Below are 20,993 nucleotides of genomic sequence, written 5' to 3'. Positions count from 1 at the left end.
ATCTGTGTGGAACTCAAACCCTATATTTTCCCAAAGTGGAAAAACTAAACCTCGAATTAACCTGGAATTTTTCTGTCAATTAAATAGAGTTTATTCAATCAGAATGGGGAAAACTGCTTGGAAGTATCTATAAAGAATTTTTTTTTTTTACAATATTGTAGTTTTTCTTATAAAAACACTTAATTGAAATGCCTAAGAGCTGCCCAGCACAAAAGTCAATAAAAACCCTAGAATAGAGTTTATAGGGGTTGTCTATGTACATAATTAAATCCTTCAGGCACTTTAAAACTCTGCAAAATAAATGGTTATGCAAGAATAGCCTGCTGAGAGAAGAAATGCTTGTATCAGCTTTAACCAGCTGCCCTGTGTTCCATGTTCCTGGGTTGGAATGAGAAAGCTATTAGGACACTGGAAGACTGCAAGCCACATACAAATCATCTTTGTTACTGACACTTGGGGGAGTACTTTATGGTGGCTGTCAAGACCAATACAAAACATGGTCTGTGCCTGAAAAAGTCAAGTGCCATTATTTAAGAAGAAGATGTTAGTAATCCGAATAACTGAACAACATCCAGGATCTTCATTGAGTTTAGCTGCTACAGAAGCAGATTTATTACTGGGTCTGACTTAAGTAAATTAACATGTAGGTTTGCATTCTACATTTGATGGAATAACAAAGGTTAATTACTTGCAATGATCTATGCTGGAAAAGGAGTAAAACAGGGAGAACTGTATTTAGATTTAATTTCACTGTTCTTTGGGGAATATTTTTGAGGGGATGGGATTATTATGGGGGGGGGGGCAGAGGAAGGACTGCTAAGGGAAAAAAAGCAGTCTAATGAATGTAACCAATAGAAAAATTGTAGGTTTGTTTCTCTCCCTGGCCCTCAAAGTTATGATAAATGATAGCACAAGGAAAAGATAACCTACCATGAGAGTAGGATCACCAAGGCCAAATACTAAAACTCCCAGCTGACTGGCCTATACACTGCAGCCTCTGTTCATGTTTATTTTTTCTGCTCACTCTTGGTTTCGTCAATCAGTATGATAGACGATAAGTCCTGACTAGAGCAGCCCGCGTCCTGCTCTCTCACGGTGGGTAGCATGTTGTGGTTGGCGCCAAGCAGTCGGAGGATCGCCCGCATCAGGAGCACCAAGGGGATGAGGTTCCGAGCAGTCTTCCAGCAGCCGGCTCCTTGGAGAATAGCAGGCAGCGGCGTTATCAGCCCAGACTGGAGTTGCCAAGAAACTGACCACACATTACTAGCTTTGTTTGGGTAGAGTCTAAAGGGGCCGTAGCTCACCGACTTGAGACGCTTTCTGTTAAATCATCCCTGGCTTTAAGTGTTAAAAGAAAGCTTGTTCAAAAAGAAACCATGGGCTGATTGCCGCAGGCACTCCTATGACAAGGAGCCTGAGTTAGGGATTTGTGCTGTGCGCTGCAGACGGACATCAATTTCAAAAGCAAAGTAGGAAGAAGACTCCTTCCTTCGGTCTGCCCCTTAACTTCTAAAGAAACTATCTCCTAACGTGCAAAACGATGTTAAAACGCCTTTAAAGGAAATCTGTACACACAATGGGGAGCTTTAGCTAGCTGGTGACATATGAAACACTGCTCAGTGAGCCAACAGCTCATCAGATAAATGGAATTTCCTGAATGCTATTCACAGATCACTAATGTTGTTTATCTACTCTCTCAGCACTAATACTTTTTTACGTTTCATCCTAGAAGAAGATTTTTACTTTTTTTCCACCCATCGGAAACTTTCAGAAAAATTTTAGGATTGTTAATTTTTTTTAAAAATTCATTTTGTAGACACTTGGAGACTATGAAAAAATCAAGAATGTCTCGTCCTGACTTGATTCACTGAAGTAGCCAAAGTGAAATTCTTTTGAAATCTTGTGATGCAACATTGGTCAAACATTTCCTGTTCAACATTTTTTTTCCCTAGGTATTAGGGGTTCTTTTCTCAAGAACAAATGCTTCGGAAATCTGGAGCTCTCCATTTTTGTAGGAAATTTCAAATAAGTGATTAGCCCACCTTCCCCCAACAGTAATGCTGCTTGATAGAAAGAGTAAGGTAAACTTGACAGTTTTCTTTGTGAAGATAATTTTTCTCCATTTTAGAAATTACATTAATGTGCTGAAGAATGTTCCCCCTTACCTTAAGGTCCATTCCATAAACAAAATGAATACTTTGTGATGATAACTCTTTATACCTGGTGTTATTACTTATAGCTGCTTGATGTACGCTAAGATGAAACTTAACACTGGAATATTAGTTTTATTTCACTTAATTATGTTACCAAGAGCTCATGAACCCAAAGATTTAGGGTTGGTCTGTTTCTAGTTATCCTGCCAAGTCTTTTACTTGATGGAGGGGGTCTGTTTCATTCTACTTGGCCTCTCCACCTTTGTAACCCCTGGTTTCCTCTTTTCCTGAATCACAAGTTTACGTTCTCCCCTTCTGTGAGAAGATTGAACGCTTATTCAACTCCAAAATGACTACGGTCACAAAATATCAACAGTAATTTTAATAGATCTTTGCCTATCAAAATATTGTTCCTGAATAATAGGGTAAAGGTAGTTGTGGCTGCTGATAGGAAGGAATCTGACTATTAATAAAAAGCAGACAAGGGTCTTGAAACAGTACTTCCACTGTTACAATTTAGACACTTTATATTACTTTATTTAGTGCAACACCTGCAGCTACTCACATTGCTGGTGGCTGAAATAATCCAGGTCCACGCTGAGAGAGTATTACAATTTCATTGTGCTATTTGTGCTTACTGTTTAAGCCTTTCTCACAGGAGAAAGCATTAGCTAAGTGTACAGTAGATAATAAAAAAGGGGATTTGGACTCATCTGTTCCCTTTAAATCTGTCTAATAAAATCTCCCTTTGTAATTAGTAGTTGACTCCTTTTCTACCACTGGCTGGCACCTGGAAGTGGGTAGTGGCACAAACTGGAATTTGCAGAAGTTTTATCAAATGTCTCCATATTTCATGGTTTTATGGATTATGCCCTCTTCTGAGCCTTGGCAACAGTACACAATTCCTAAGACCCACTTCTGCAGATGCTATGGTAGATTTCGCATGGAAGATGTTTGCAGTCCCAACAGGAGAAAGAGGATGCCTCATTTTAAAGCAATAATAACTCATTCTTCATCTTTAATTGAAAACTTAACTTAGGTTTCACTGGGGTGCCTTTGAGGGATGCACTAGTTTCTTTTTGACCAAAAATGCTGGTAACTGTGGGTCCAAGGACATAGTCTATGAAAACTTCAAGTTTTTAAGAAACTTAAGCAAATTTCTACTTTAGGCAAAAAGGTGGAGTGGGGAGTGTGTATGTTGTGGTGCTGGTGGTGGGGGTGGCATATGCTGTAGGCTGAAACCAAGCCAGAGGTAATTTCTTCCTCATCTTTGTTGGAACAGCTCAGAGTTCAGGGGGATTCATACCCTTTTGACTTTAATTGCTCTGGGCCCACTGAGGCAAAGCCATGGTGCTCTATTTGTTTTGGGGTCAAAGAGGCAATCACAAAGGCCTTCAGAATATTTTCAAACATTTGGGGGAGATAAACAGTTTTCAGACATTTTATAATCATAAAACTAGTTTCTAGATAGTTGTCTAATTTCCTAAACCATGCTTGCTGAAGTTTATTTGGCTATTGAAACATTAAGCTTAACCAGTCATGTTCTTTCTACTTTATGAAAATGTAGACAGGAAATTATCAGCAAATTGCTTGTTTAGAATTAAAGACAGGAAATGAACTTCAGCAGTTGAATTCTTGTAGTAAAAAGCTTCTACCTAAAGCATAAGTAAAGCCAGCAAACCTTGCTTTTATTTTTAAGTCTGGGCTTTGTTATATCAACACAATAGATTTAGATTCTCTGTCCTTTTTTGCCTCAAAATTTCCATGTTGCTTTTTACAATATCCACAACTATTTCTTTTACTAATTTCCTTGTAATTTTTAAAATGTAACTGGTGTTTCCATTCTTTACGTATTTGGAAAAGTATCATTTCTTGGGTTAATCTATTAATGTAGGCTATGACTCAGAATTAGTAACTTTGTTAATTTATTTATTAAGACATAGAACAATCTGAATATCTCCTGAAGTTCCCACATTAGTTTTTTTTTAATCTGAAGTTCTAGAACTTTTTATTGAAATCTTGATTATAATTTAATATATAGTCCTAAATAGTTAATAGTGGTCCCTTGAGGTGAACTTTTGGAGTTATTACTTTTGATAGTTATTACTTAGATTTTATTCTTAATATATTATACTGTTAGTATGACCAATATATCAGTGGTATCTACAAAGTAATTCCTGTACTTAATTTTCTTTTATATTTTTGCTTTGCCATTTTTATTTCTCTATATATTTCAAATACTCTAATATTCTTTAAAGTTTCCCTTATTGGTATTACATTATTTAAATAAACCACAGACATAATTCTTCTCCAACAAAATGATTTGTACCATGTCTGACTATTTTGATTACCTTTAAGGAAAAATGAACTGCTTTGGATTAAACAAGAAAGAACCTCAAACTTTAGCCAAACTTTGAACATTCATTCAACTTAGCTTAAGGAAGTCAGAAAATTCTGTTTTTGTGATTAGTTTAAATTTCACTTTAACAGCAATTCAAATTTCTTAACACTTCTTTCAGTATTTTGGAACTTATGAAAGGTGATAATTACCCTACATTCCAAAAATATATATATTATTCATCTATTATTATAGATTCTTATTATATATCTGTTTTTCTTAAGATGTGATATATTCAAATAAGATTTAAATAAGTATAAGACATTCTTTGTATTTATTTGAAGTTAAAATTTTAAAGGATCAATCATATTAAATTTTATCATATGTCAGTTTATAATCTTTTGTTAAATGACTAAATGGTGGTTTAAATATTTGTAGATATTATTCTGTCACCATTTTGAAAGTAAACACTCACTTTTTTCTTTCTAAATACTCAAACTGAAATTTCTTTAATTGGATTCTATGGAAGATCTTATTTAAGAGAAAGGTGACTTTTAATCAGATTTATTTTTCTGGATGGGTTTAATGTCTTATGCAAATCTTTATAACAAAGTCTAGCTAAACCTTTGGAAAAGATTGTCTTTAAATTATTTTATTTAGTAATTACTTTGTTCAGTGATATATTTGTGGATTTTTTTATTTGTTTATTTTGTGGTTTCTGTTTGAGTTTACCACAGTAATCTGAGGTGAATCGTAAGTTTTAGCTAGAACATGCCTAAGTATAACATTTTGTGGTCCTTTCAGGTTACAAAATATTAAATTAGGTATCCTTAGTGTTTCATAGCTCTCTTCATATCACTGTGAATCTAAAGTAGTTTCCTAATATATGAATCTAGAAATCTAATGAAAGGAACGTGACTATATTCTAACTAGTAAGATGTGTGACTTAAATCTCAGATTTGAACTAGAGCTGGCATCTGAGGATAATAATCGACATTTATTAATTTTGAGGGATGGGGCGTCTTTGTTTTTGTAGGAGAAAAATATCTTAATGGTAAAAGTAATACAAGTAAAATAAGATGCCAATACTGAAAATCTCAGTATAAATTTTAAAGGATGTTGGACTTAAAAAAAAAAAAAAAAAGAAAAGAAGGAGTTCCCATTATGGCTCAGTGGTTAGTGAATCTGACTAGCATCCATGAGGACGCAGATTCGATCCCTGGCCTCGCTCAGTGGATTAAGGATCTGACCTTGCCTGTGAGCTGTGGCATAGGTCACAGACAAGGCTTGGATCCTGCGTTGTGGTGGCTGTGGCATAGTCATACTTGAGCCATAGCCTGGGAAGCTCTATAGGCTGCGGGTGCAGCCCTAAAAAAAAAAAAAAGATGAACTGTAATTAAAACTTTAAAATTAGCTAGGAAGACTTACTTTAGACTTTTGTTCTGGTGTGCAATTATGTGAAACGATGTTTGGAGAGGACATTTGCATTTATGATAGACATTGTTTTGTTTATGTGACATTCAACAACTAGAAAGGGCCAGGTGGTCTTTTTGGTGATGAAGACTCAGCAATTACCATGCCAGACAAATTTCTTGCCCTCATGCAGCTTGTACACTATTGGGGAAAGATAGCATATTGATAAAGATAGTTTCAGATAGTAATTAGTACTACCAAGATAATAAAACATGTTATGGAGAATGAGGGATTAAGGGTGACCAGATAGCATTTAAAATATACCAATTTTATATTGAATACTATATAGTAAGTTATACAATCATTATCTAGGTAAAATCTTTTGGTACCTCTTTCACAATAATTCTTTTTTTTTTTTTTTTTTTGTCTTTTTTTGCTATTTCTTGGGCCGCTCCCGCGGCATATGGAGGTTCCCAGGCTAGGGGTTGAATCGGAGCTGCAGCCACCGGCCTACGCCAGAGCCACAGCAACAAGGGATCCGAGCCGAGTCTGTAACCTACACCACAGCTCACAGCAACGCCGGATCCTTAACCCACTGAGCAAGGGCAGGGACCGAACCCACAACCTCATGGTTCCTAGTCGGATTCGTTAACCACTGCACCACGACGGGAACTCCTCTTTCACAATAATTCTTACTCCCATATTTGAGCAATAAGATAGTAAAATTCAGTATTGTTTACACCAAAAGTGTTTCACTTTTAACTGGAGTAATTTAGTTTTTTAATGTCATCAGACCAGAGAAATATTCTCATGGAAGCTAATTCTGAGTCTTTTGCTTGTAGTCTAACTGTTATGAACTATTTTTATAATAATGTGATGTATCATAGTCATTTCTTAAAAAGTTGTTTTCTACCATTCCCATATCGTCCTAGTGGCTATCCAGTTATTTACAGAAGTCTTGAAATGTTGTATTCTATGTTTCATCTACTCAGACTTAATTCAGGAGGAGCTTCATCCAGATGTTTTGTTTATTTGTTCCCCAATTACATGTATGAGATTTCAGAATTTATGAGATCACAGGTCAAGTGAAAGGTCACAGTGGAGAGGTCAAGTGAGAAGCTAGAATTTGCAAAACCAAAGAAATGACAGGACAGTACCAAATGAAAGGTCGAAAGTCAAGTGACAGACTCAGAGCAGATGAAAGCAAGTGGTATGTTTGTTGAACGTCTGAGCGTAGTGAAGTGTCTCAATATTCATGTGCACAAAGTCAAAGTTTCCTGACCTAGGAATTCACAATTAATAATCACGTGCCACTTGTTATTATACAAGTGTATCTTATTTATTCACAGAGAAAAGCACCGTTATATAAAGTAAAAAGTAAAAAGCATTCTCATTCATTGATCTTCATCAGTCAGGGTTACCCGTTTCCCATGAGAGCTCTTTACGACACAGAGCCTCTGATAGGGGAAATTCTGAATAGCTTTTTCTTTTTTGTCAGGGTAGGAAATATGCACACAGCAGATCATCTGAGATGTGAAAAAGTTTACTTAAAATCAGCCTGAGAGTGGATTTCTTTTCTTATAGACTTCCAACTGATACTCCCATGTGGATTTACTTTTTACTTATCATTCATTTCTCTGTTCACTCATTTGTTTAACACATATTAATTGAAAGCCAAGTCATCTTGGTTACTTACATTGCAAAACTTTAAGATAAAGTTTACTTGTGAGGAAGTTTCTATTTGAACATGGCTGGGCCAGCCTTTCCAAATTGTATGTACCCACTCAAACTTTCTTGATAGTACTTTTTTTTTTTTTTTTTTAAGCAAAATGACTTGATTCTAGGACCTATGAGTGAGAGAGTAAATTTTTGTTATTTTGGGGAACTAAGAATGAAGGTGTAAAAGACCTCTGTTTTACATGGCTATGACACATATTATTTATGACTACTATATTAATTTATTTGTTCTTTCTGTAAACAAAATTATATATTTTCCTCTGTCCTGGTAACAGAAACATAGCAGTCTCTAGTTCTAATTTAGATATGTTGTCATTTATCCATAGAACCTGTCACTTTATTTTTGAAGAATAATAAACACTATTAATATACTTGGGAGTTGTGTGTGGTGTGTTTGTATGTGTGTGTTTGTGTGTGTGAGTGCATTTGTCATTAACAATAAATGGTTCTTTGGGGTTTAAGGGTATTTTGTCAGTGATTTGTTTTATGGGTCATACAAAGTGACCATTCTTCAAAAGCTAAGTATTTAAGGGGAGTTTCTTTCCATACTCTAGAAATAAAAAGCAACATTTTATGACAAACTAAACAAATAAATTAATATAATAGGGATCTCTAACTCTGAGAGAGAAAAATCCACCATAAGAGATCTTGGTTTATATAGAGCCCTATGTTTTCTGATGTTAGAGCACATGATCTTATTTACAGGTAAAAATCACATTGATGATAATAGAAGTTTGTGGAAAGTGAACAGGAGTTTAGTTTCTACCAAACTATAAAAATCAGCCTTTAAATCATAGAATAAGTACTATCATTGTCCAAAAGCAGTGTTTATTTTTCCTAAGTTTTGCCTTTCATATCACTCTCATAAATTTTTTTTAATATATACTTTGAAAAGTTAAGGGCAAGCCCTGAAGGGTGAAATATTGCAAACCAATTAAAAACAACTGAAGTGAGATTCTAAAATACAGGAGTTTTCCAACTCATGAACAATATTTAGAGAGCTGGTTAATTTTAATTCCTCTGGGAACCATAAGTCTGGGCATTAATAGGCTTAGAGTGATAAAAACGGCCATATACTATGCACATATAGATGGTATTGTCAAAAAAGAAGCAATTAGTGGCAAAGAAAGCATAAGTATGTACACATATGGTGAGCAGGTTGAAATGTGAAATATGGTCAGGAATAAGAGCCAATGACAAAAAAGAAGTGGAAGTTGGGCTACTGTTTTAACTTACACAATGGCAAATCAATGATTTGCACACAAACAGATCAACTTAGTGACTGTAATGTACTAAAGAATTTTTAGTACATTTCTTAGAATTTTCTTTAATCAGCATAGACTCTACAGTATGTAGCTTCTTTCATTTCCTTCTCTTTCCTTTCTCTTTTTGGCCTTTCTTTGTTTTACTTTTCTTTTCTTTCTCCTTTTCTTCTAGTTTTCCTCCTAAATCGCTTTCCTATCTCTTCTCTCTAGCCTTCCTTCTTTCTCTTCCCATCATTTTCTCAATGACATAATTGACTAAATTGATAGTTTAATTCAACTGGCTTAACTTCAAGATATGGAAGCCTCTTGATGGAATCCAAAAGGCTAATTTTTCCCAACCAAAAGAAGGCAGCAGAGAAAGGGGCCAGATGACTCTTGACATCTTTCTCAGGGTTTAGCATTAGGATGGCACAGAGTACCTCTTGGGGGATGTGAATGCACACCTTCATGAGCCCCTTATTTTAGGGCCTGTGTGTCCACCTCCAAAATCTGTCTCTTCTTCTTTGTAGAAAATTATACCACAAGCACGTTTCTATAGAAAATTGACCCGAAGGGACACATTTACATTTCAGTTTTTTAAAGTTTTACAGCTGTCACTATAAAATGTAACAGGCAGTTGGTAACCTTATCTACTATGTTATAGATTTTGTGTCACTTTCAAGAGAAATAAGTGGATGTGAAAGGGAAGTGTATTTTAAAAATCTGATAACCAGCAACACATATTTTACTCCTCCAAAGTTAGGAAATTGGGGGACATGCCCAGGTTCATTTCCAGCATGAAAATCACATTACTGTGACTAATTTAGGTGCAGAATGCATTTTTTTTTTTCTTTTCTCTCTCGCTCTTTTTTTTTTTTTTTTTTTTTTTTTTACAATAGAAGGCACTGTAGTATGGAATAAATAGGAATCATTTTTAGTATTACTCTCCATCTTAACCCTGTTTATTTTGGCTATGATTCTTTGGGAGCATGTCATCTTTCCCAAAACCCAATTGCTAAAAGCTGGTTTCACTGGCAGAGAAATAAAAAGACAGTTGAGGGAGGTTGAGGGAGCACTGCGATTAGTGTTGCGTGTATGGAACTGCTTATCTGCCCACAACTGGGTCTGAGGAAACTCTGCTTAGTATTTATTAGGAGTTGAATTTATATGAGAAAAAAACAGATGCTCATTTTTTGCTACCTTTCCTTTTAAAGTTTAATGTGCTGTAAAATACAAGGATCTGTACAATTAAGAAGAGGGTGCTTTACCCTTTAACATGTGCCAAATGCCTCTCACCTCCCTTTTCTGCAGATGCCCTTCTGTTTCTACAAAGCATCCAATAATAAGTCCATCTCCAGATGAGATCCCCAGTTCCATATGACCTAAGTTGCCATAATGTAGGTGACATGACTGGAGGAGTTCTCAAATGTGAGAGCAGGAATCATTTTCTGTATTCTTTGGTGTTGGTCTAGGATTGCGTGCTATGTTGGGGATCCAGGTACTAAACAGAGAATCCTTCAAAAGCAGCTCCAGGGTGCCCCATGATAATTGAAATGTGGGAGAACCAGTATCAGACGTCAGTATCTTTCGTTTGGATTTGAAAACAGGAAATGACTTGGCATTTCTAATCTTGACTGGGAGACAGACCCTGACTCCACAATTACAGAGCATAATTACTCCAAGCTCAGTCTATGAAGAACCCCCAACTGCTTGCTGAGGACCTGCCAGGAAACTGACCTGGGTGAATGGTCTGGAAGAGAACATGAGGTGACAAGAGGCTGAGATGCCATTTTCAAGTAAATCTACATGAAAGGGCTGCTTAGAAAGGTAGAGGTTGTTAAAATCAGCTTGGCACAGGGACATGCGAGAGTTTAAGCTCAGAAAAACTGGCAACAGGCAGTGTTTGGGGCCTGAATCAAATATTCATTGAAGTTTTGAATAGTGTGGTTAATACAAAAATCTTTTACTTTTATTTTTTATAAATTCTCATTTCCAAACCACACCACAAACATAGTTAAGAACGATGTATATACATATGTATGTTTTTCAAATGGTTACTGGATTTCCTTGTAAAATGGGGTTGTGGTCCCTTATTCTCCCTCCTGGACCCACTTCCTCCTGTGAACGCATTACTCTCTATTGATGTGCCTGATGTTACTCTCTCCAAATTCAGAGCTCACTGTGTGATTCTTATGCCAGTTGCAATACATAAGTTCTTTGAAGATTCCACCCCCCTCCCTTTTTTTAAAGATCAAACTTTCAGCTATTAAATTGGCTCCTAACAAAAGCTTTTATTGTGGTTTGCTTATATCATGCTTGGAAGGACAGCAAATAATAGGTTACAGTAATGGAGCTGGAAAATTTCAAAAGACATGATTCTTGTGTCCAAGTCATTTTTCACTTTGTTGTAGAATGGCCTCAAAATGGCAGTTTGGGGTATGGTCTTTCAGAAAGCCCACCAGAATTTGGAATAATTCAAAAAGGTGAATTCAAGAGAAAAATGAGAAATTCACAGAACCTCTGGAACTGAATTTCTTCTCACATGATCAGAGAAGAGGAAAAAGCTTTGAATCTCTTATGGGATCTAGCTACAATGGCCTGTCTTCTTGACCTGTATGCACTGGGTTAGGGGCAATGTTGCCTGATGTACGAGGGTACCAGGTATGGTGGGCTTGGGCCCCCCAGAACTTGAGCACGAATGGCTTTAAAGTAGCATCAGGAGTTCCCGTCGTGGCGCAGTGGTTAACGAATCCGACTAGGAACCATGAGGTTGTGGGTTCGGTCCCTGCCCTTGCTCAGTGGGTTAACGATCCGGCATTGCCATGAGCTGTGGTGTAGGTTACAGACGCGGCTCCAATTGGACCCCTAACCTGGGAACCTCCATATGCTGCTGGAGTGGCCCAAGAAATGGCAAAAAGACAAAAAATAAATAAATAAATAAATAAATAAATAAATAAAAATAAAGTAGCATCATTGGGTATCACATTTTGAATGCTAGAAAGATATAGGATTAACCACTTAGACTGAAAAAGCCTCTTATTACTGAACTTTGAGATACTGTCCAAACTAGACCAAATCAGTAGAATAAACACCTACATTTGCATATCATTTCATTAAGCAAACAAAAAAATATGGTGAGTATTCACTCTAAGGAATAATATCCCAATTCCCTGCCTGGCCATGGGGCCATACATGATTTGTCTTTCTACCTCTTCACTCACTTCCAGTGGTCTAGCCACACTGGCTTCCTTTTGGCTCCTTAAAGGTTTTTCTTTCTGGGGCAATTGTTCCAGCTTCAGGTCTTGGCTCAGTATCCCTTCCTCAGTAGAGACTTCTATGACCACAGCTGTCTAAACTTTCCTCCTATTTCTCCTAATCTTATCATTCTATTTGTTTTATTTTCTTCATGGCACTCACCAAGGGCTACAAGTATCTTGCCAGTTTACTTGCATATGTCCTTGTTATGGTGTGTTCTTCAGCCCATGAATATAATCTCCTGAAAGGCAGGGAATTAGAGAGTCTTGTGTATTTTCTCATCTCCAAAGCTTAGCCTGGGGCCTGGTGCAAGGAGGTGTTCAATAAAGTTTTTTGAAATCAATGAATAGGTGAATGAAAAAAATGTATAAATAAAAGAATGAAAATATATACAGTAGTGCATGAATTGTGTTTCTTTTGAGAAGCTTTCAATCAGCATCAACAGATACAACAAAAGGAAAATAGGAGACTATAATTGAGAAAAATCAAGACTGTAGATATAATAACATATAGAACTGTAAGAGATGTCATTTTAGCCAAGAATATTTTGGGAATCCTTTAGAGAGGAAATACTGCTAATGATGGAATGAATGATAAAGGGGAAAAAAAGCTATTTAAAGAACAATGTTTTTGAATGGAGATAACAGATAAAAGTTCCAAGGGCAAGTTAAATAATTATATTACTTATGCTATTATGTTCATACTAAGAACAAATTTAGTCTCATTGTCACTGCAGCTCCTGTGGGGTGAGGTGGGGCAGTGGTCAGTGAAGAGAAATAACCTTGTATGTGGCAACAACTGTTCTTGTCTACTGTGGAAGTGAGCCAAGGATTGGCCATCACAATAACCAAGTAGAAAATAAACTTGAATTATCCTAGTGTGAGAGTTAGATTATGGACTCTAGAAGTTAAAAGCTCCACTTTCTTTTTTCAGCAAAAACCTTGAGGCCAAACCAGTCAGTCCCATTACTGTGGGTTCTTTCAGACCAGGATATAACCCTTCTAGAAAAGAGCTCAAAGTGTGATTTGGAGTTCTGAGGAGCAAACTTAATTTTAGAGCCTGATGCTTAATAGATGTTCATTAAACATCTTTGGAGATTGAATTTAAAAAAAAATGAGGAATTAAGTAGTAATGAATTGGTATCTTGAAAATCCATCCAAACTTCCTTTAGGAAGACTGGTCTATCTATAATATCCCCCATGAAGGCAACCTTTGACCTAGTTTCCCAAAGAAAAGCAAATGGTCCTCTGTGTAAAGTGCGATCACTTCATCATCATATTACTAAGGAGGCAAGACGCTTCCTACCCACAAATTTCTCAAGAAAAGGAAAAATTGGTATACTTGATAAAGGGAGCCCACCAGATGGACTTTTTTTTTTCTTTTTGGAACTAACAGAGAACATTTAGAGAAGGGCCAAGATGGCAGATTTGAGTAACAAAGGTTTGGCCTAGAGGGAAATGAGGTGAGTATGTGAGTTAATGGCTTCTGAAAAGAGGTACCTGCCTCAAGATATCCAAAAGATTTTCTGTAAGATGAGAGGTAAATGCAAAGAGAATATTTGTATATTCAAGTATAACCTATAAGGAGCCCCGTGAAGTAATTCTTCCTTGGCAGAAAATGCTGTGGCATGGAAAGCAACTCAAAAATGTAATTAAGGAGGTCTCTGGTGGCTCTGCGGGTTAAGCAATTATCACTGCTGTGGCTCTGGTCACTGCTGTGGTGCTGGTTCGATCCCCTGCCTGGGAACTTCCTCATGCCTACCAGTGTAGCCAAAAAGATGTTATTGATTTGAGTTCTTTGGCAATTTTTAATCTTCTTTTATTTTGGATTCTTCTTTGTTTAGTTCTATTGTATTTAATCAATTCCATGTTTCATAAGTATTTTTGACCAACATTAGATGATGACATGAAAAGAATTCATAGCTGAAGGAATAGAGAATTAATTCAACTAATTAGAAAATAGTCTTATATTAATGTGATTTAAAGCACAACAGTGCCTGGTTGTAGAGGCTTATGAGAGAGATACACAGACTCTCATACTCATGGTGAGGGGGGCATGAGCAGAGCAGCTGCCTTAGCCAGGCCACTCAGAGGCCCAGATTTTAATGATGACCTGCATGAAGGGACCAGAAGCTATGAGAGTGGCAGAAATAGAATCCACACCTAGGCCCTCATCAGCTCAGTGGGCCTGTCTTACCTCTAAGGACCCTCACCTGATTCTGTCTGTGGAGACCAGGGGGGTAGTATTTGCAGTCTCTCTGTGGATTCAGCCCATCACTGGAAGCTCTGAAGGCCGAGCAAGAGAGGCCATGGCCAATTGAAGAACATAATTTCTGGGCCTTTGGGTTCGGAGCATTTGTTAGGATACTGTTGTGGCTTCTTTTGTGTCTGTTGACTGCCTCTTCACTGGCCTGTTTGCATGACCACCAGCCAGCTCACAATCAGAGTTGGCACTTTCTAGCTAGGCATGTCATATTTTCAGGTGGCCTAAGGAAGCTCTTCTTATAAGGGGTTGGCAAGGTTGGCAGCTTCCTTCACAAGCAGAGCAGATTTTTATGGACCCCTTCTGGAAGATTTTACTACAAGTAAATGGACAGTTGACCAGAAAGCCAGAACTAGTGTTTTCAAGCTAATGCCATAATGCTTATATATATGTGAGTGTGAAAAGCCTGGATCATATATAATCAGCATGTGTTTTATCGAGTGAGTTTGCATTTTCTTTTAAAAACACTGACTAGCATCTTCACTGTGTCCAATATTGTCATATCCAGTGAGCTAAAATAGTAATGCCTGGTGTGAGCCTCAAGAGTGGTTTGGGATTTAAAAGGTGCATTTGAGTCAAGAGCATAAAAAAAAACTTAAACTTTTAAAACTGCGGACTATTGTATCCCTCTAACTCCAGAACAGCTCTGTCTAATACTGTCCAACTTGGCAATAAAAACAAAATGAAGAAAGCCGAAACACTTTTAGACTCACACCAAGTATGCAGTATTTCAGCCTGACAGGATTATTCCTTGGCTGGAGTGACTTATGTTGGAAAGGGAAGTTTGCATGGAAATGCCTTTGAGGTTAATTGTAATGTCATTAGTGTGATGCTATAATCACATCTCTGAATTTCCTTCATAAATTTCTTTTCTATTTTTATCCTGTTTTTATTTTTAATATACTACTTTCTTGAAAAAGTCTACTGTAGTCTTGCAAAAATATACCCTTTTTTTTTTTGAGCCTCTTGAAAAACTGGTCTCTGCATAAATTTTAGTTGATAAGAGCATAGTAAGCTGTCCTCTCCTACTTTTCAGCTCCTTTTTATTCCTTCATCAGAACATCCTCCTGCATAATGAGTGACTTTAAATGATCAGATTCAAGTGGGGGCAGGTATTGCTCTGAGGTTAGGAAAAATAAGTCATGTGCTGGTATTTCCATGATGACTTCCCACTACAGTATCATCCGAAATAAGGCTTAACCACCATAGATAATTCTTTTTAAGAAAATCATCTATTCAGCCAAATCTGTGGTAGATTTGTGGCACAGACTACAGTAGAGGAGGAACTCGGTGGAAACCACAGAAATTGCTCAGGAACGCTGCAAGATTGTTCTAATCAGATTTCTTCAAGCTACTTGGGCTGTTGTCAGTTCTCTCTGTAGTAACACGGAAGCACAGGCGAGGGGGTGGGGGGACTTGCCACTGGGTTCCCTGGAGTTCCCAGCATTGTCTGTTCTGTTGACCTTTGAGTGCATTTGTCTCAATTGTTCTTGAGCTCTGGGAGAAAGACTCTCAGATGAGAAAACAATTATTCCCACGGGGGACACAGCTCCAAGCCCACCCTTTGTTTGGGGCTCACTTTCACAGTGATAAAAAGTCCCCTTTTTGCCTCCAGCCTGCTGATTCCCACTTCTGGAGATGGATCTTGAATGGGCCTCATCATGAAATATTGTCATGTTTCTAATCTTGCTTCCTTTTCAAGACAGGCCATTTTTATTCCAAGGCTTGGCATTTCTGCATCTGTATCAGTGACTCTTGGAGCTGATGTCCCCCCCTCCCATCACATTTCCTGAGCAAAATGCTGCATCCAGCCTGCTGCTTTGGCTCAGCTTGCTGAGAGTAGATCTTAAAGGGCTCACCACTCAGGTGTGTTATGTTGTGGTCCTAGTGGGAGTTACAATGTATTTATGGCATCCGGGTCCCCAGAGCCAGAAAACAGTCACACTGAGATGCCTATCAGTTCCTGCTGTCTGCTATAAAGAAAGGGAAACCTGTACAGAATTTCTCCATTAGAAACAGTTACCCAATAGGGCATTGGGCGAATACATTCTTGGTGGAGGAAAGATAGGATATCGTATCCAAATCACAGCAAGATAGGAGGCAGAATTTTAAAAATAAGAATAGTGAAATTCAGAATTCATACCTATGTGCACTCTCTCCCTTTCTCTCTACACATATCTTATAATCGAAATATTACAGAGAACTTGATTTTGCCTTTTCCAGATTATAAGAACTGAAACTTTTTTTGGTTCATTAAAAACTGTCTAGGCCTTTTCTCTCCGGTAAACCATTGTCAATGTTACTACTCTATGGGGAATCCCTGTTGTGGCTCAGCGGTAATGAACCCAACTAGTATCTGTGAGGATGCAAGTCTGATCCCTGGCCCTGCCCAGTGGGTTAAGGATCCGGTGCTGCCATGAGCTGTGGTGTAGGTCACAGACATGGCTCAGATCTGGCCTTGCTGTGTCTGTGGCATAGGCCAGCAGCTGCAACTCTGATTTGACTCCTAGCCTGGAAACCTCTATATGCCCCATGGGATTGGCCCTAAAAAGACAAAAAAAAAAAAAAAAAAAAAAAAAGAAGAGGAAGAACAAGAAAATATTAGTACTCTATGCAGTTTTAACCTACTTATCTCTTCCTCTAGCAACCCATAATCATGGGATATTCTGTAAGATGAAATAATGAGTTTGATCAAATAGCCCCGTTCTTTTTCAAAGAAGGAAGATTCAGTGTCTAGCCGGTGACTTGCCTAAAGCCACACAGTGAAGAGACTGAAGACTGATAGAGGTTAAGCCCCTCCTATGGGGGGAGGAGCCTTTTCATAGTGTATGAACATATTTCTCAGACCAAAAGATGTCAAAGACTCTCCTGCCCAGCAAAACAAAACTTTTCTTCCGAAAATGGGGGAAATAGAAGTGCTTTTAGTACAGTTCCGAGATACACCACAAGTCAGTTAAGTTCCTTGCAGTCTATGTAAGATCTCTGTATGTGAACGACCCAGAGAACTATGCTCACTTCCCTTTCCATTACTGATCATCGTATATAATCTCTTGAATGAAAAGAATACATTCACATTGCATGGAGATATCTAAAGGGGAAAATGTAGTTTCAACCTTATGTTACAGTGTTAGTTTTATGACCTTGGGCAAGTTACCTAAATTCTCTATTACTTCATTTCCTCATGTATAAAACAGGGGGAATAACTGCTCCTCCTTGGCCCATAGTAGATGCTTGATAAATATTAGCTCCAGGCACAGAATGAGTATGAAGAATTTACAGAAAGGTTTAGGAAATAAAATCTATGTGATTCACGAAGTTTAAATAGATAAAATGCTTTATGTGTACTCCTCACAAATGTCTGTATTCGTCTTCATGATAGATCTAGAAAAAGAACTGCTCTTTGAAGCTGCAGGCCCTGTGGAAAATCACATTCTGCTTCTGTCCCTTAGTCTTTTTCCTCCAGGTGAAATTAGGTATAATGATTCCCTTAATGGGTTCATGCTTACTCACAATGTTCATTTCTTTCTCTTTGCACTTAGATTAAAACAGAAGTGTAGAACACTCCTCGAAGAGAAGAAGGAGATAACTGGCCATGTAGGGCAGTGCATAATAGGCTTGATGAGAGAGGTAGTGGAAGCTTACACCCTGGAACCAGGAGCCCTTTGCCAGTTTTCCTTCTTCTATGTCCCAGACATTTTTGGAACCATTCCCGTTGTTTGTTCCTTATTTCCCTTACCAGTCTGTTGCCCTTCGAGCAAGGATCTTAGCATATGCCATCTAATATTTCATCTCCATCTGCAAGACCAGATGATGGGAGAAGGTGCCCTTGGTGTGGGTCCTGTTTTTGTTTGGTGTTGCCTATCTGCAAGAAGATACAGCCAAGACTACTAACCCTTGATAAGGCAGAGATGTTTCTGTCCTAGGTACTTCAGAAACATAAGCGATCCTTCTTTCTCTTACTGACCACTTCAGCTTACTGTGTCTTCATTGGTTTGGAGATGGTAAAGGCCAGGCCTGTTCCTCTAAGTGGCCGAGGTGGCAGAATCCTCACTTAGCTGACATTAGTTCTTAACATACAAGTTATGGGATGTTAAAAGTGGAATCCACATATCTCTCCACTTAAGATATATTTCATTTTTTCCCACAGCTTAGATATTCTTAATACTGTATAATTGTGTATCTCTCATGCTAAAATTCACCTGTGGATACTGAATGATACTACTGCTCTATAAAATTCATTTTTAGAATTTTCAATCCCAAATCAATTGATTCATTAGGATTGTCATGATTATCTCTGTCTTGATTTACTTGAAAAGTGTGTTCACATTAAACAAATATTTAAGTATGAGAAATACTTCAATGTACTTTACAGTCTTTTTTTTTTTTATAAAACTTAGTTTTGGAAAATACACACATACATTTTGCCAAGAACTTGCCCCTTAATGTTTAATCTTGTGGCTTTCAGGGGAAATCTAATTTGTATCCTTCGTTTATGCTCAACTCAACAGATTGTTGCAGTGTCAGCCAAGTGCTGGACAGCCTTACCATCCTGTGGGGCTTTTCAGGTTTCTTAATTCTCTGTGGGCCCCGTTGCCTTGCTTTTCAATCTCTGGTAGATCACAAATACTGTAGGTTTAAAACTCAATCTAGCTATTTTAAAATTAAGAGATACTGTAAACAATCACCTATCTCAGCATTTAACAAGACCTGGGAAATGATTTTTCTCCCTTCTTTTGACCCCCAATGGCCTCCCTATTTTTCCTCTGTGGTTTGCTGGGACAGGTCTAAATATGGTGACTGAGGTGTAGGGTTTCCACCAAAGAGAAGTGATTGACTCAGGATAGAACTATGTGTTTCTGTGTATGGATGACAATGACCTGCTAAATGTCTTGAGGCTGGGCTTTGAGAGCACTAAGGTTTTATGGCTTCTCCCCTGAGCCATTCAAACACAGAAAGCCCTCTCTTGGGTGTGTGTTATTGAATGACCTGCAAAGATCCACCTCACTCCTTGCCATTGCTTTGAATTTCTGGTCACTTGACTCTTGTTCACATGCTTCATCACGGCTGGGTCTTTGCTTTTGCGCAGACACTCTTTGGTTGGTCTAGAACATAAGCTTAAGGAGCAGTATTATTGGTGATGAGAGGGAGAGGGGAATGAAGACTTGAATTGGGCCCTATAGGAAACGATATTCTCCATCACCTCTCAGCTTATTCTCCCCCTAAATTCTAAGCTACTTTCCATCATGCTCTTAGTACAGCTGTCCCACCACATCCTAGATTGAAGGCCAAAGTCAGTGTGTGTAGTTTGGCTTTTTATGTTTTAGAGCAAAGACTGGGTATTCTTTACCCTGAAGTGGTCTTTGTCTTTTTTTTTTTTTTTTTTTAACAAAGTATATATGTTTTTAAAAAAGAAAAACTAGGAAGAACCCTAGGACATAGCAATCAAACAGAGCATTCAAAAGAATGCTTAAAGGGGGCTCAAAAGAAAATTCTATTTTTCTTTTTTTCTTTTTTTTTATTTTTCCTGACCAAAGCTTCTGTGTTTTATACCTGTCAGGAGCTACAGGTCACCCTCAGTGCTTTCCCTCCCATGCCCAGAAGCTCCCTTCCCTATCTCCCCTAACACATCCATCATTTCTATGGCTTTGCCTCTGGTTGGGCCTCTATCCTTTGCCTTGGTTGAACCTCTATCCTGCTGGAGGCCTACCTGAGGCCCTAGGAGTCACTATTAGTGGGTTAGAATTTGAAGGATGATAGAGAGGCTTGTGAAGTCTTACACAAAGGGGATACAGTTTTCTGATACCCAGAGTAAAGCATGAACAGTTTTCCTATGTACATATTGTTGAATCAAGTAATTGTTGCTACCAGTTATAGGGTTCTTGTTCTCTTCTGGTACAACTGTATTTCTTTGTAACATCGAATATAACTCTAATGTACTGTGTCACATTATTTCTAAGGGTAAAGGTATCTAATTTCCAAGCAACACACACACACACACACACACACAACACATATATATACATATTTGAATTTATACAACCTACCAAAGTTTTAATTGGAAGCTATTTTACTCCCAAATGTCATTTAACAATAGAGGACTTTGAACATGAAATTTGCACAGCATAGAAGAATGGATCCTTCTAGCCATTCTTATACCATAGAAACAGGATTACCATATTCATTCCTATTACTTCATTGATGGAGAAACTGAGGCCCAGAAGGATGAAGTCATGTTTTCTCCGAGTCCTTAATATTCCCTGACTTTGCATTTTCTTTAAAAAAAAAAATGTAAAAAAAAAAATCTAATTGTCCTATGGAAGAAGGCACCATTCATTCTTAATGGAATTTCTTTTTATTCAATTTTGCGGTGTCCGCAACGAGATTATAAAAACAATAATTTGATTTAGAAATCTTTCCAGCTTCAGCAAGGTTACTTTGTGGAGTTGTAGATAAATGACCAGAAGAAAACTTCACAAAATTAGCGTTTACACTTAATCTGGCAACGAGCTATAATTTGATTGGTAAAAAATTCACTTGGTGTACCTCTGGCCCTTTGCTGCTGGATAATGAAAATTTATATCTGCGTTTCAG

The 20,993-nt window shown here is 37.6% G+C and overlaps 1 protein-coding gene across 29 annotated transcripts in view; it reads left to right on the top strand.

Annotated features, from left to right (window-relative positions):
• MECOM (MDS1 and EVI1 complex locus) overlaps positions 1–20,993 on the top strand; it is a 582,493-nt gene that overhangs the window by 420,500 nt on the left and 141,000 nt on the right. The window lies entirely within an intron of this gene.

Source organism: Sus scrofa, chromosome 13, assembly GCF_054392235.1.
Source record: "Sus scrofa isolate SSC_HxYL_T2T_F1_AM1 chromosome 13, Sscrofa_HxYL_maternal_Yorkshire_Landrace_v2.0, whole genome shotgun sequence".
In the NCBI taxonomy this organism is placed as follows: Eukaryota; Metazoa; Chordata; class Mammalia; order Artiodactyla; family Suidae; genus Sus; species Sus scrofa.
This window is presented reverse-complemented; position numbering and strand designations above follow the sequence as displayed.